Consider the following 18,099-nt stretch of genomic DNA (forward strand, 5'->3'; position numbering starts at 1 on the left):
ACAGACACACAGACACACAGACACACACACACACACACACACACACACACACACACACTCAGGATGCTTAGCTGGCTTCCATAGCAGCATGCTTCTTTATTGTGGAGAGTATGTTGTTGATGAGAGGTATATGAAACATGAGGAAGAGACAAGTATTTTTGGTGCAATTTCAAAATTCTCTTTCCACCTAAGAAGGATCTAGTATCTTTTTAGCAGACATTTGGGTGGATGCTTAAATCAGGATGTAAAAGAGTAGTGGTCAAAAATAAGGAGTCATACCCTGGATGTGGTGGAGCATGCCTTTAATCCCAGCATTTGGGAAGCAGAGGCTGGTGGGTCTCTATGAGTTCAAGACCAGCCTGATCTACAGAGTGAGTTCCAGTTCAGCCAAGACTACACAGAGAAACCCTGTGTTGAAAAACCAAACAAATAAACAAACAAAAATAAGGAATCATATTTAGTTAATTGTAATGTTCATAAATAGATTCAGTGAAAGTTGAAGGAAATGGTGTTGATCATAAGAAGGTGTTAAGGAAGACACAGAAATGGTAAATTCAGAATTTCTATACTTCACAAATTTACTGGGTGCCATTATTTCAAATACCCACCATCATGACATTGGCTTGGGAAACAAGAGAACCAGGATAAGAAGTAAAAGTGAGGAAGAAAGATCATCTTACATGGCTGAAAGCTAGATCAGCTATGGAACTGGATTATTAGAAGAGTCTAGCTTGGTTGGAGTGTTCAGTACCTGCTCACATGACTTTGGATCCTCTTTCATTCCAAGATTCATTTGCTCATGCTGTAGTCCTCAGTTGATTCTAGATATTATGTCTGTGCTTTCATAGGCAACTTCTATTCTAAGTAATTCTCTTGGAAATTTTACAACTCTTGACTGGGTTGAGATGGTATCTCAAAGTTATGTTCAACCTGTGATCATGACCTTGTTTAGAAGTAGATCTTCATAGACTTCAGTGAAACTTTAAATCCCTCTGGGTTACTTGGGGTGGCCTTTAATCCACTGATAAATATTCTTGGAAGAGAAAAACACATCGAGAAACATACAGAAACTGAAAGCCAGGTGAAAACTAAGACACATACTGCAATGAGGCAACCATAAGCCAAGGACCACTAGGGCCTGCCAACAACCACCAGAACCCAGGGCAGTCAGGGAACAGGCTCTTCCTCAGAGCTTCTGAGTAGAAGCAAGGCCTGCTAATACCTTGATTCCTACTTAGCATTTGAGACAAATTTCCCATTGTTCATGCCACATACCTTGTAGTAATCTGTTAGACAATCCTTAGCAAACTAAGACAGGTCTTCATCAACTGTGTGCTAATTTCATCACTGGCTGTGCTAAAGACACACAAAATGGAGCAACATGCAAGTGTTTTAGGTAGTCATACTAGTTAGTATACATAACAATGTTAATTTTCTGAAAATTCATAAACCAGTTGGACGATAACTTAAATCTTGTATCCGCAGAGCAATTGTTATGTGCAATTACAGGGCAGTGAATAGAACAGTTCCTTGCCTAAGGATGTTTGTAATCCAACTGTGTACAGTGTGCATACATGACCAAGACTCCAAGGGAAATAGAAATTGGAGTTTGAAAACTACTAGACAAAAGTAGTTCTTCTTTGTAACACTGATAAACCAAGAGATAACAACTATCTTCCTGTGGTGTTTTTCTAGGAAGGTAAAAGAGTGACTGGAGTATGTTGAGGCTGGGGAGAGGGATGTGAAATGATTGAATAGATCAAGTGATTGAATAGATGAATGACTGAAATACCTCCTTCCCAGGAATTAAGGACCCCAGGTAGATGCTACATAGCATTCAGCAAATCTCAGATACATTTTCCTGATGCCACACATTGCAGAGAGGGTTTTGCAATAACCCAAATTCATCTTTGTGGGTCTCTTTATCATTATAGACAACTGTTTGGAAATTCAGAGCTCCTCAGGGCTTTCGGTAACTCTTTGGATTGGTGCTAATTCCTTGACCCTCACTTACTGGTGTTCTGAATGCATATCTGTTCCAAGGTACTGGCTGCTGTGCAGTCTCCAACACTAGCTTTGGAAAGGACCCATTAGCACAATGGGGGAGGCCCCACTGCAGGATGGGAAGTTTGCTCTTTTCACAGCCAGCACTGCTGTTGGTTTTGCCTGCTGGCTTACACGAATTGGCTTTTACATTTCCTAATTTAGACACTAGCAGTATGGAGACTTATTTTATGCATGGATATTTTCTGTCTGAGGCAAGCAGTGTTGTCATTGCAGAAATACAGATGACTGCCAGCAGCGTGTGAGCACACTGTAGAAGCAGTCCACAGGCGTTTCATGTTGGAGCGTGAGTACTGAGCACAGGGAAATCGAGAGCTTGCCTGTGACTCAGCTGGGACTGATTCCTTTCTTGAAAGAAATCTAATTAGAAGCCGGGATATTCAGGCTATAGTAATTATTCTCATTCCTAAGCAGTGGAGGTGACTAACCTTTCTACTATTCCAGAATGTTTGAAGGGGCACCTGTTCATCAGAATTGCCAATCCATCTAGCCAGTATTAGAAGAAACATTGTAATTGGTGCTATAGCTACTTATGTCATGAGCCAAGCACTATGCAAAAACACTGAAACAAAATTGTAAAACCATTAATATCATCAATATCATTTGATTTGATTTGAAAACTTTTATTTCTATTTTACTTATTTAGATAGTGTGCATATATGTGTATGTATATGGGCATGCATATGCCACCCTGTGCATGTGGAGTCAGAGGACAACTTGCAGGAGTTGGTTCTCTTTTTTTCTTGTGCGTCCTTGGGGATTGAACTCATGTGGTCAGTCTTGATGGCAGGCACCTTTACCCCCGGAACCATATCACCAGCCCCAACCTCACTTTAACAGATAAGAAAACTAAAGCAAAGAGAGACTAAATGACTTCAAATGTTCACTAATGCCTTATGTTACTTTTTGCAGAAGCAAAATGAAAACCTGTCACTTATTTAAGGGAAGACTGCAACCTCAGTTAAAGTCTACCATCACCTTCCTCCTACAGAAGACCAAAGCACACAAGGGGCAAGTGTTTCTATGCCAGACTGTCAGTTGGGCTTTGGTTTCCAAGAGGGCTCTTTCCATTTTTGATAAGGATATTTAATAATAGGATAAGCTTGGCTAGATTTAGCAGTCAACAATCACAGCAGCTGCTGACAGGTGCAAAGTCCACCTGAATGGAGCCTCCGTAGAGCAGGAGCAGAATCCTCTACCAGCTATCAAGTGGCAGAGCATGGCTTCAAAGATCTTGTAACTGAAACTTAAGCTGCTAACACTGAACTATCAAAAATCTCCTTACCAGGTTAGGAAGTGTCATGCTTTTACCAGCCTTCAGATTCCAAGGAAAACACAGTCCTCTGCAACTCCCTGAGAGGGTGTCAATGCAATTTCATAGGTTTTGTTTCACAGTTTCAAATAGCTTGATCTGGAAACTCCTCTAGGTGCTGAACATGATTATGCCGTTTCACACAACCCAACAGTTCTTACCTGCTCTCCTTTATACTCCCATCTCCTGCCTCCCTTTTCCCTTCGCCCCTGAAGTTCGTGATGAAGAACAGATCCTGGGCAATAGCTTCATGTGGACATGTGTACTGCTGCTCCTTGCAACTCGCAATAAACAAGAAAGAGGAAGAGAGAGGAAAACTTGTTAACACCACGCTGTATCTAAACAAGCAATCCCAGATGGCATCCTTTATGCCTTCTGCCTCTGATAAGAAAAGATTGAACAGGAAAAATAAGCAACAGCTGACAAGCCATACCCAGAACTGAGCCCAACAGGGAGAACAGATCTTAGCTCTGTGCACTGTCCTCAGTCATGGCTCGGCACCCAACCCAGAGACCTGCCTGGCTTCAAAGGCTTTCAGCAGTGCCTGCTTTTATGGGGCCAGTGAGTCATGAAAGCTTACAGGGCAAGTATTTTTCTTTTTAATTTGATCTTTAGTTTGCTGATGAAGACCATGGCATAAATGCAGTGATGTACCTTATTTAAAGACATTGTGTTGTTAAAAGAGAGAGACGATAAATAAAATTCAATAGCTCTTTAGTACCAGTCAGTGTTTTTCCCAGAAACCAATGCTAATTCCTCCCTTAAAATGCTTTCTTCTAATGCATAAGTGCATGTGTGTGCATGTGCGTGGAGTGCGTGCATGTGTGTGTGTGTGTGTGTGTGTGTGTGTGTGTGTGTGTGTGTGTATGTTTCGATTTTTAGATATTATAATAACAACTTTGTCTGAAATCCTGAGAGCTATCCCAGGCATCCAAATAGCTAGGACTGAATCCTTGCTTGATTGTTTTGTAGCTATGCATCCTCAGACAATATTCTCTGTGCCTCAATATCCCCGTTAACAAATGAAGGTTAATGGAATTTGCTTATTTGTTTGGTGAACAGTAAGTGAGAAAGACCACATGCAGGTCTAAAGCACAGAAAAGATGTCTAACACATACTAAACATTCCATGAAATCCATGCTTCCTGTCATTTCGTCATTAGCTGGGGTATAGAAGCATGCATCTTGCTGTTCTGGGCTCTGACATAATCTGGAGCTCCAAACATCAACATAATGAACATTTTCCTCTGCAAAATCTAGTTGCTTTAAAATGCCATCTTGGAATCAAGTGCAGCCGATGACACTTGACTGTTTCCACGTGGATGTTGCTTATGTGAACTGTAAAGACACCCGAGCTTCCACAGACCACCTGCAAAAGTCAAGTCAGCCATCATGTGTTGATTAGTAAGCGCACGAGTTTGCGATGAATCAACAGAAACATAGTAAAATGAAATAAAAGTATCCCAGTGAGGCCACTAGGCAATTCACTCCAGCCTCCCCATACATCTTGGAGAGTTGTCGTTCTCACAAGTGAATGAATGTGAAGTGCTAGAAGAGTGAGTTGAAACAATGAAGGAAGTTTTAGTGAAAACCCTGGTACTCAAAGCCACCAGCAATAGTGTAACTTTTCAAACAGAAGAGAAACTACCAGGGTCCTGCTCTCCATGCTTCCTTCTCAAGCAGAAGATGGCCGAGGCACTGAGATTAGACGAAGAATTTTCCTGTAGTCAAATTCCCGAAAACAAAGGTTAGGAAGTCACAGATGACACAAGCGCTTGTTCTGATAATGTAAAAACGCAGCAACTCTTTAAAAAGAGCTTAGGATAATGGGATGGAAATGAGTCAGAAAATATGCAAATTAAATTCACTTGAAACATATATGTCTTTAAAAATTAAGTGGTAAATTGCTTTGTCAAATGCTTTTTTCTGTGTGATTACCACCCGCTTACCCCCGTATTTAAATTCTATGTTTAAGATGCCTTTTTTTAACCTCTAATTCCTCTTTAGGAGGCTGGAAAGGTCGAAGAGGAGGCATGCTTCCATATGTGAGGAGTTGCAGAGTTTTTAGTTCTGTGTAGAGGGGAAAAAAAAGGAAGGTAGTACAGAGGAAGCGGAGTTAGAGCAATCGTAAAGCATTCTAGTAAGTTGGCCTGAGAAAAAGGAAGTACATGTCCTAATGACTCTAGTGTAAGACATTCCCTGGGATGAGTAAGAACTCTTTTGCTACACAATTCTTGTTTGCTGGCATAAGACTGAGCACATTGCCCAAGCAGGAAGCACTTACTGAAAAGTAAGTGTGTCTGTTCCATAGATCTTCATGCACAACTTCACCGTAAGTTGTCCTTAGAGTTGAGACCTATTTCTTACAGGTTCTTAGGAGGCTAAAGTCCATTGTGTTTGAGAGATGGCTTACTTAAAACTTTTAAGATTGTGCCATGGTTTGTTGATACCCATGGGAGGCCTGCCCCTTTCTGAACAGAAACAGAGGAGGGGTGGGTTGGAGAAGGGCAGAGGGGAGGTGGCTGGAGGGAATGGGAGGAGAGAAGGGAGTGGAAATTTCGGTCAGGATGTAAAATAAATAAATAAATTTAATTAATTAAAAAATAAACTTTTAAAATTGATACCGACAGCATCTAATCGTTTCTGGGAAGAGCTACAACCTGGCCCAAGGTAGCAGTGGATTAGAGGAGCTAGAAAACTTCAAAGGATGTGTAGAACTAAAGCTGAACATTGGGTACAAACCAGTTAAAGAAGGTTAAGCTACTGCAAACTTCAGAAAAAACAAAGTCCCAATCTCAAAGAAGGCAGAAGACAGGCTGAAAGTCCAAAGTACGGGAGGCCACAAACAGAAGGGGGAAAGAAGCATTGTCCACTCAAGAAAGTGTGTGCAGAGCCACAGCTACGGTAACGTGGCAACATCACTTTTAGCCAGGACCTGACTCACACAGGAAGCTGTTCATGATAGTCCTGCTTCAGCATGCTTAAATAACAACTAAAAAAAGAAGGAGAAGAACAATACGGAGCCCAGGGCCTCAAAATCTGCTGAAATCTGACAAGTTACAAGTCCCTTCCCTTCTTTGCTTCTGACCTAGCACATTTAGTTATGATGGAACCGGTCAGCAGATCCTAACATGTTCCTTGGAAACGGACGAACATTTTCCCATCTACAGTAAATCCTTAGAATATTGATAGTGACTTAGCACTTGCCTGAAATGTAAATGGCTGACACAGGTTTCTCAGGATGTGTTCTTCTTTCTTCTTACTCTGCACATTGCCTTTTGGAATCTGTGAAATGCATTTTCCCCTGCATAATTTCTCCATGTTTGCTTTAGCAGCAATCACACAGCTTTGAATTTTGTCCCTGAACTTTCAGAGGTTTTAGCCTGCCAGTGTTTCACAGTGTCGGTCACAAGCCCAATTTACAAACCTATTTGCTCACTCCGTTGAACTAGTGGACTCCATTATTGGGGAAGAAGCAGAAGTGTACAGTGTAAAATGACAAAAGGCCCTTGCTGTAATCAGATTAGTTGTTTGTACAATTTATCACATCATCCAGTTTAACTAAATACTTGAACTCATACAAGAGAATCATGATTCATTGCAACTTTATTCCCTCCTGTTATTAGCAAGTTCTTATGATCACAGTTTGACTTCATAGAGTTTATTATTTAGCAATTTTACTTTATATAGGTCTAAAACATGTTTAATTTATATTTTTTATTTATGTATGCTCACATGACTGTATGCCACATGTATGTAGCTGCTGCACAGGCCAACAGAGGCTTCAGATCCTCTGGACCAGGGTTTGCAGGCATTTGTGAACCACTAGACACTGGTTCTGGGAACTGAACTCTGATCTATGGAAGAGCAGGAAGTACTTTTAACTGCTGAGCCGTCTTTCCTGTCTCAACATTTTTATATATAAATCTTTAAAGTATCTGAAGTCATTTGCCAATTTGACAAGTATTTTCAATAAATGTCATATAACCTCATTTCTGTAAGCCCTGACTGTCAGGTTTCTCAAAATTTTGGTTACTTTCTTTGAGCAAACTTTTATTTCTCAACCTCCTCATAAAAATATGCTGGCCAGAATGAAGTATATCTCAGGCCCAGTCTGGGAATTTGATGCCCTTTGTGTGGGAACACTGTCATTGATGCAACCAGCGATTACATTACTTCTTTTGGCTAGGCATGGTACTGTTGACTCATAGAGTCAGCAACCATGCTGAATCTTAACTTTTCCCCCCACTTTTTCAACAGGATGTGCTTCTGAGTGATAACATTTTTCTCTGGCTTATCAGATTAGATAGATGAACAATTAATGAATATATTAAAAATCCGAAGTTCTTGACAGTATACATGCTTTCCTTTGCCTAGCTACAAGGTAACAATTTACATGGGAGCAAAATAGAGGGAATATATTTTTATAATTAAAGTTGGTTTTGGGAAACCATACATTGAAATTAATATTGGTTTTCAAGTTTAGTAGAAATGTTTCCTGATTTACATTGACTTCTCACATTCATGGTGGCTCTGATTTTCAATTTGTATCTGAGCTCACTTAGATGATGAGGATTTTTGACAAACTACCATACTCAACCTGTAAGTTAATGTCTTTAGGCCGTGGATGTAATTGCAAACTAAATTTCTCATTTGCTAAATAGAGCTGAATTTTCACACATTGGGAATCCATAGATTAGAATTTGTTACTCGGATCTCAGATAAACTTTGGTTGAAACTGATGAAGGTCTGGTGGTTTAAAAGTGATTTTCAATGTTTTTGTAAGTTTTTGCTTTAATCATATCCAAAAATAAGTTTTTAGTTTTTGGTATTTTAAGTGTGTGTGTGTGTGTGTGTGTGTGTGTGTAAATGTGTGCACACATGCCTGCATGAGTTTATTTGTACTGCATGCATAAAGGTGCTTGCAGAAGCCAGAAGCGGGGATCAGACTGTATGGAACTGGAGTTACCTAATGTGGGTGCTGGGAATTGAATCTTGGTCCTCTACTAAAGCAGTACTAGATCCTAATTGCTAAGCCATCTCTACAGACCCTAATATTTGCATCTTAAACTTGAAAGTGGATGTATAGATAAACAAGAAATCAATCACGTATTATTGATAGCATAGGACTATTCTGTTGTGTTGGACTTTTTCATTGGTATAACAGAATACCTGACATTTGCCAAATGGATTTCTTACCTTGACTCAGTTCACAAGTTTCAAGCCAGCAGGACAGGAAGTATGTAGGCAAAGCAGAGCAGCTCATATCACAGCAGCCAAGAGCCAGAGAGAGATGGGGTTGGGAAAGAAAGAGAGAGAGAGAGAGAGAGAGAGAGAGAGAGAGAGAGAGAGAGAGAGAGAGAGAGAGAGAGAAAGAGAGAGAGAGGCCTGTGTTAGCTAGCTTTCTCCTCTTCCCCTTTTATGCTGTCAAGATCCACAGTCTATGAGGTGATACTACTGATATTTAAGGCAATTGCTCTCCATTAGTTGATCCTTTTTGATATACCCTTACAGATGCACAAGAGTAAATGCTCTAGATTACCTATGCTCTTCACAATCTAACCAAGTTGTCAACCAAAATGAACTATCACGTACATTTTAACTTTAAAAGAGACTGGGATCATTGAAATGTGGTGCTTAAAAATCGCTTGTGGGCTTAAAAAATTATTTTATAAAAAGATAACTAAAATAGTAAATCTGGTTCCTAACTAAGTAATCTCTTAAAGGAAGTCTAAAAAGACTCAAATGGTAAAGGAAGGGTGATATTTCTCATTTCTACATTTCAAAACGTGCATCTTTGGGCCTATAGTAAGAAAGGGAAGATTGGTTAGATAGGTCTACAGGAAAGCGATCATGGAAGACATTCTCATAGTTGGACATGATAACCCTATATTTTGTTAAAACTTTCACAAATGAAGTTATAGGAAAAATTATGCTGCCCACTGAGAAGAGTTCGGAAGTCTCAGATATCCCTTTTTGCTTTGGGAACAGAGCAATGCAGTTTACTTCTATACCCCGATGAGTCATGACGACATTTACTTGCACAAGAGTCATCACTCCTTTGGAGCTCTAACTGTCAGTCATGAGCTGACAAAGGGGATGAATCTCCAGATGCAAAGCTCCACAATGCACAATGGCTATAAGAGATGCTGTAGAATGACCCCATTGTAGAAGCATATTCTCATAAATACATTCGAGTCTGAGTACATGTCTAAGTCTGTAGTGTCCCATCCTCACACACAGATGATTATATATCTCTGGGCTGAATTTGACCACATAGTCCTGTCATGGGAGAGCAAGCTATAGGAAATCTGCTCGACAGTGACAAGTTATCAGGAAAGGCCTAGTGCTACATAATGAATCACTGTTGTCAAATGGGATCACACAAAACAGCTATTGTTTGCTAGATAAAGGTGAGGCTATTCGGCTCTTTAGGTGATGGTAAATGATGGTAAATAAATCTTTTGCAATGTCCTGGAACAAGAGCAGCCAACAAAAGAAAGAACAGTTGTGAAGCTTCTGAGTTGTTTGACCACAGCCTGAGATGATGGAGGCAGAAAGAGAGAGAGAGAGAGAGAGAGAGAGAGAGAGAGAGAGAGAGAGAGAGAGAGAGAGAGATCTTGAATCTTCTTCCTCACACCTTCCCCATGTACAGAACTAAAGCATCATGCTGCCCCTGCCCACTGTTCCCCCCTTATACAACAGAACTGTTGTCTACTTTACTGGGAAAAGTCATCTAAAGTGTTCAGACTCTCCTTCCATCCATTGCACTTATTTGCTTAATCGGGTGCCAGCAGAAGCAGTGTGATCCGAAGCTCTAACAGGAAAAGGTAGTGTGCCAAGTGGTACTAAGCCTTAGGGGCAGAAGAGTGCATCCAGAAATGTCGAAACAGCTGTATTTGATGAATGGGCAAGGTATGTAGAGAATGCAGCTAAGACTAGCCACAGTTTTCTCAGTTGTGTCCTTTGTAGTAGCTGACAAGGTAAGCTTCTGTGAAAAGGACTGAATGTTCCTGCAATTCTCTTGTGAGGATCAGAATATCTGGAAAAGTGAAATGGTAAGTACAATCCAAGCTTGTGTTGGGATTTCCTACTTGAAAACAAAAAAGTGACTCAGGACAAAATTAAATGGGCAATTAGCAGTATGACTGAAAATGGGAATTTTCATGCTTCTGGGTACGAAAAAGCCTACTTTCCAGATCCATGAACCTCTCCAAGGCTTAGTGATATATGAAGGAGTGAATGCATTGTTAATAACCTTTGGCTGATATGTGCTGTATTCTAGACCACGATGCCAAATACAGTAGCCACTAGCCACATGCAGCTATTAAAATCTAAATCACTAAAAAGTTATCCATCATGTATGGGGAGCTCACTGTCCCCAGGCACTAACCTACAACAATTATTCTGCTAAATGGACATAGCATCCAGCTACCCTCTAAATTCCCATCTCTATATCAGGTATTGCGTCTCTTAAACATCATCAGAAAAAAAAAATTGTGCAGTAGGTAGTAGTGATCACAGAAACAACTGGTTAAAGCCCAGAGAATGTGTTAGTGGTGTGTTCAGCCACAAATGGTACATCCATATCATTACTTTCCCCTAAGGCTTAGGGGCCATCACAGAAGATGGGACATATAGACTGTAAGAGCTCAGAGTAGAGTGAAACATTGTCTCCTGGACAATGACTATTATACTCCTGAACTCACAACAGCTGTGGTTGCCTGCACAAGATCTACACAAGGCCAAATAATCAAACATTCTAGCATTGAAGAGAAAGGGGCTCAGAAGCCCCATCACTAACTGGGAGGTAGGGAAAGTTCGTTTTCTTTAAGGATGTGACCCCTGTAGGTTGACCATGCTTCAGTGGATGGTCTCACATTCAGAGGTATATGGGCAGCACAAATTGGCGTTGATGGATTATTTTTAAAGAGAGAGAAAGAACTGAAGTTGGAGTGGTAAGGAGGCAGAGATGGATATGGAAGGAGACAGGAGAGGGAGTAGAGAGTGAATATGATCAAAATAGAACATATCAAGTTCTCAAAGAATTTGTAAAGATGGCTCAGTGAGTAGATAGTGACACTTGCATAAAGACCTGATGACCTAAGTTTAATCCCTAGATCCTAAGAGGTGGCAGGAGAGAACTAGCTCCCAGTTGTCCTTTGACTTCCATATACCTGTACACACATACACACACACACACACACACACACACACACACACACACACACACACACACACGGACATTTAAATTTCAATTTCTTAGCCTTAGCTTCGTGTATGTATGTGTGTGTGTGTGTGTGTGTGTGTGTGTGTGTGTGTGTGTGTATGCTTACATACATACATATATATGCAAAACATCCTACCAAGAAATATTTTTAAAGACTTGTGGAATTTCCCTAGATTTTCGTGACTAGTTAGTTATAGGAGACATATTAATGAGAAAATGGTTGACATGGTGCATTTTCATTAATACTCCTAAAAACTATTGATGCTGTATGAGAATTTTAAACAGTTGAAAAAATACTACATCCTCTAACTTCCATGACAAAAATCACAATGTACTTAGTTTCTGAGAATGCATAGTGAAGAACCTGGTCTACTATTGATTAACCCAGCACATACTTTAAAAACAACCTTAACACATAGCCCTTATTTACAAGTCATCTATTAACTTCACCCAAAACTCAGCTTTCACACAACAGTTTCTGGAAGAATTTTTCCAGGAAGGGGATTTATCTCAGGCCTCTAGTCATTCATCTACCTAAGATCACAGCAGACAATCAGGAAAGTTGAGCAGTTTGGCTGAGGTCAGCCTGGTCAGAACATACGTCTCCTGATTTGGAGAGGGTCAGATCAGCAAACATAAACCAGGAATCCCAGATGGGATCATAGATTCAAGGGCTTTTCTGGTGCTATTCCTGAAGATATGACCAGAAAGAGGATGCTTTTGCTCGAGTGGGTTGCTCGTTATTGATTTAACATGAGGGCCTTCAAGTGACCTGTCCTGGCTTTGGTTCCTGAAGTCCTGTGACATGAGGCTATCTGACCTCACAAATTTTTGTCTTCAGCCAAACACGGTGTCAAGGTGTTAGTCCTCATTACAATTTTCTGTAAAACAGTTTTCAAGTCTTCACTGGACAGACTCTTAGGATTTCTTAAGAAAAGAACAGTTCCTCAGAAAGCTGTGTTCTATGTGGTTAAACGAAGCACTGTGTGAAAAGGAGGAAGGAACACGTGGAGTGGGCAGAAGATCTTAGAGCCCGTGCTGTGTGATGGTTTCCTTCACTGCACTGAACAGACCAGGATCCTTCGTTCTCCAGAATCCCACCCCTTACCTCATCTTCCGTCTTCTCCTCCCCTCCCTGTCCTGTGTTTCCCTCTCGTCTTCTGTCTTCTCCTCTCTTCTCTATCCTTCCCTTACACCTCCCATCTCCTCCTCCTCCCACTTTCTCCTCTCCTCCTCTTTCTATCCCGCCCTTCCCTTCCCAGTTACCCCCTCCCCCTCTTCTCCTTCTTATCTCAGTTTTCTCATTTCTTCTCCCCCCTTCTCTTCATCCTTCTCCTCTGGTCCCGTTTCTTCCCCTCACCTCTGCTGTCTCTTCTGTTTCACTGAGTTGTCTATTTCTGGCGGAATCTTTGCTCCCAAGGGTTGTTGTGTTCCTCAGTAGACTCCTTTAAAAATACAATAATGGGAATAAATTGCTGTTTAGAATCTCCCCTATTTGAAAAAAAAGAATTGTAAACCTGCTAGCAGTCTCTGTTAGATTCTTAAAGCTTGAAATGTGTGGCGTTAGATCTGAACATAGAATGGTAACTTGGAGAAGACTCTGCACAGCTTTCTGATTTTTTCTTAACTCTGGGCTTTCCTCATACCTGGGATATGGTCTTGTTTGGGGATAAGTTAAGAACAGTGTTATGAATTTTTGAAAAAGAGGAAAAATGTAAGAAAAATTATAAAGTCCTTTATTGCTCATGCTAATGTCAGGAATAAGAGGTTGTTTAGTTAGAATAAAGGGGTCTCCAAGTTCCAGACTAAAAGGCTTATTCTAAATGATAGCAGTATTTATATTAATAATGCATTTGGGCACTTTGACTTAAAAACATCTTAAGGATTATGTTTTCAAAAGTAAAAGGTATTTATTAAATGAAAACTAAATAAGGTTTAATGCCCATCGGATAAATTTATGTAATACCTATATTACTGCATACATTTGGAGATGTAAAAAGAAATCATTTATTTCTGACATGGGAATTTATAACAATATAGATCTTCTGTACATTTCATATTGTTATATACAGCTATAACCCTGAAGAAAATATTTGAAAAAACTAATATCATTCAATGGAAGGGTATCAAAGTCTACTAGTAAAATCCTAGCAATGGCAAAATCAGTTTAGATAACACTGTTTTAAAAGAATTACCCATTTTTTCTGAAAAATACTAGACAAGTTGGAATATCTGTGGCAGAGGATTTTTTGCACTATCCTTATACTTTCCTTTGTGGTACTCAGATCAATAGACACTGTCTCCCAGGAGCTGCAGATTTTCATACTTTGAAATGATCAAGAGTGTTGAAATATAAGTCTCACAAATCTCATTGGTCTGTTGTAGACATGACCTGAATAGCCTTGGAATAAAAACAACCACAGAAATCTGTTTCCAGAAAAACTCCGTGAGCCTGTGCATATAAAAGGACACTGAAAACATAAATATGGTGTGGGGGTTAATCCCAAATAACAGGAGTAAGTATTCATTTCTTTGGTTTTTTTTTCTGCATTTGGAGCCCTTGTGTGTGACAATAAACTCAATCTTTGATTTCCTTAGTAGCTTGTGGTGATATTGTGTTCCCCAAAATATTGTGCACTCTAATAAACTTATCTGGGGTCAGAGAATAGAACAGCCACTAGATACAGAGGCCAGAAAATGGTGGCACACACGCCTTTAATCCTATCACTTGGGAGGCAGAGATCCATTCGGATCTCTGTGAGTTCAAAGCCACACTGGAAACAGCCAGGAATGGCGACTCATGCCTTTAATCCCAGGAAGTGATGGCAAGAAACAGAAAGGTATATAAGGTGTGAAAACCAGGAACTAGAGCTGGTTAAGCTTTCAGGCTTTTGAGCAACAGTTCAGCTGAGATTCATTCTGGATGAAGACTCAGAGGTTTCCAGTCTGAGGAAACAGGATCAGCTGAGGAACTGGCAAGGTGAAGTAGCTGTAGCTTGTTCTGATTCTCTGATCTTCCAGCATTCACCCCAATACCTGGCTCCGAGTTTGTTTTTATTAATAAGACCTTTTAAGATTCATGCTACAGTAACTGGCAACAGAATGATATTACTAGATTCCTTAATTTCAGAAGGCAGACTGCACCTGTTTCATTTAGATTCTAGAAGGTATCTTCTACCTCCCCTTTAACCTTGCTTCCCAGGAAACATAAACCTTCTTTAACTTCCAGCACTTTCATACAAGCTGCATATTCCATAAAAGGAAGAAAAGAGGCCAGGAAATGAACACTGAGCGTTGCTTTGTCCTTTGCTTTCTACAGCACAAAGCAGAATCCGCTGAAGAGACATCTCGCTAGTTCTCACTCATCAACTGCATGTCTCTGTATTTCTGCAGACGCATTTACCATGACACCGGTTCGTTTCTGGAGTCCCCTTTGCAAAAGGGGACTGATGTGGATCCTAGAATCTCCACTTGTGTATTCATCATCTTGAACCATACTTTATTTCCTCCTCACAGTTTCTGTAAGAACATCACAGAAACATCAGTATCCAGCATGTAGTTTAGCATTTCTTTAGATCTGTATTTTTTTTTTTTTTTTTTTTTTTGGTTTTTCGAGACAAGGTTTCTCTATGTAGCTTTGCGCCTTTCCTGTAACTCACTTGGTAGCCCAGGCTGGCCTCGAACTCACAGAGATCCTCCTGGCTCTGCCTCCCAAGTGCTGGGATTAAAGGCGTGCGCCACCACCGCCCGGCTAGATCTGTATTTTTAAAATTCTTTTCTCATCCAATACATCCCAACCACAGCTTCCCTTCCCTCCACTCTTCCCAGTTCTCCCCACCTCCCCTCTCCCCCGGATCCACTCCCTCCCATCTCCCCCCCAGAAAAGAGTAGGCCTCCCAGGGATATCAACTGAACACAACACAAGATGCAATAAGACTAGGCACAAACCCTCACATCAAGGTTCAGAGAAGAAACCCAGGAAGAGGAAAGGGGTTCTAAGAGCAAGCAAAAGAGTCAGAGACAACCCTACTTTCACTATCAAGATTCCCACCAAAACACCAAGCCAAAAACCATAAGACACATGCAGAGGACATAGCCCAGACTCATGCAGTCTCTGTGAGCCCCTATGAGCCCTGCTTAGTTGATTCCAGGGTCCGTGCTCTCTTGTTGTCCTTGATTCCTCTGGCTCCCCCAGTTCCTTCTCTCTCTTTTCTACTAGGTTCCTGGAGCTCAAAGGGGAGGGACCTGGTGGGACCTCCAGCCAGGACTCTCTCTGCCTAGTGTTTGACTATAGATATGTATTTTTATCTGCTTCATTCTTTAGTGTTATTAAATTCACCTATCACTTTCCTGGCTTTCTTTATTAACATCTCCAATTCAGCACCTATCCATCAGCAGGACTACACTTGGAATCACTTCCCCCGTTTTTGTAAATTAATCTATTTTATACAGCCAAGTTCAAATGTCAATACTACCTTCAAGAAGCCTTTTGATCCAACTTAAAATGAATTATTAGTCTCTCTCTCTCTCTCTCTCTCTCTCTCTCTATATATATATATATATATATATATATATATATATATATATATATATTATTTGAATCTCATCTGAACCCTCACAATGAGCCTTTCTGGATGACTTCATTAAGCTATCATTTATTGTATATCCACAATAACTAAGCACAGTTGTGGTGTGAGTAGTGTGTTTGTCCAGTTCACTTAACTCACTAAAAACTTGAGGTCAGTATCAACTATTGTTCAGATGTACTGTTCAGGGAAAAAAAAACGAAGTTAAAGTTCTACATGAGCCACAAAGTGAGAATCCATGTGGGCTTACCAGAAACATACCTCAGGTAGAATATGTGGCCTCCACTTACCATATGTTAACAACCCTACAGACACATACAAAGTCTTTTTGAATTATAAATAGCATGCCAATACTGTGTGACTCTCATTTAAGTTGGGTGCATGTAAGGTCTTTAGTCAAAAGTCACTGGCTTGAAAGATCTTTTGATTTTATTTGTCATCCTGCACACTTACAAACAGCTTCAAATCCCCATTGCAAACCTCTTAAGAAACAACATTATCCTAAGCATTTTTAAGGGATAATATTAAACTTTTCTAATACCCCTAGTCTGATATTCCAGATCTTACTCACCAATTTAAAATTCGTGTTTCTGTTGTGATAAGTACTCCAGTTCCTTTAAAGGAACACAAAAGGAGCGGAAACGTCAAGTGTAGCCTAGGTTATTACAAATTTGGTCTTTGTTAATCTCATCAAGTATTCTTGGTAACTGTTGAAATAACTCTTCTACAGGCCATGTTGGCTTTCAATGTTGGCTCTACGAAAATGGATCTACAATAACTGGGAAGATGTACCCTGATTCCAACTCTGATTGAGGTTGCATGTTTTTCATCTTATGCCTCGGCCTTACCGTGATCATTGGCCCTAGCTTCTTAGTACATATAGGGCTGACAGGGAAGTGTCAGTGCTTTGAAACTGTTCAGATAAGTTGTGAAGAAGGAAGCATGAGATACACCCCTCCCTGAAGGATACTGGTGTGAAAGCAAGTTGAGCTACTCAGTCAGTTTAGCATCCTTGACTTCAGTGGATGGCAAAAGCTGTGAAAATAAACTAGAGAGGGGACATGATGGGCTTTTGGAAGTGTTTAAAACACCCAATCTGATAGGCCATAGAAACTGATGAAATGCAAAAGAGAGAGAAAGAAAGAAAGAACGAAAAGAAAGGCAAGGAAAAGCAAAGCAAAGTAAAGCAAAGAAAAGAAAAGCTATCTAGTGCATCCAACTACTTCTTTTCCATCTCCAAAAGAAGCCAGTATCTTCCCAAATGCTTAAGGCCAAGCATCATCACTGACAATGCTACAGGCCTAGTTCCCTAAAACAAAACCAGGACTCAGTAAACATTCACTGACACAAACCATGTCCTTTTTCTTTATCCTCATTGTAAGAATGACATTTAATGAGAGACCAGTACCTACATTCCTCAGTCCTGGAAAACTGTTTAATTAATGTCATCCCTGCATTTCTATAACAGCCATTCCAGTTCAAGATCTGAAAATAATGTGGGTCCTTTGTGTAACTTTTATCAGAGTAGAAAACCTGCATACTGGATGATGTTCTGTGAGATGCAGGGAAGATGCTGATGTCATCAATGAATTTGGGTATATTGTATAGAATATATAATGTAATATATATTTTATTCATTATTGGGAAAAACCCTAACAAAGATCTTTAATATGTTTAGATTTTTTATATATTTAGATTGTACTTCCTTTTACCTTAGTCCTATGATCATTCTGGACAACAATTTCACTATTGTATATTTACTGCCATTAGTGCTGAAAGAAAATGGTCCTCATAGGAAGTGGCACTATTAGGAGGTGTGGCCTTGTTGGAGTGGGTGTGGTCTAGTGGAGGAAGTGTATCACTATGGAGGTGGGCTTTGAGGTCTCATATATGCTCAAGCCGTGCCCA

The sequence above is a fragment of the Peromyscus eremicus genome, chromosome 20 (genome assembly GCF_949786415.1).
Source record: "Peromyscus eremicus chromosome 20, PerEre_H2_v1, whole genome shotgun sequence".
Lineage (NCBI taxonomy): Eukaryota > Metazoa > Chordata > Mammalia > Rodentia > Cricetidae > Peromyscus > Peromyscus eremicus.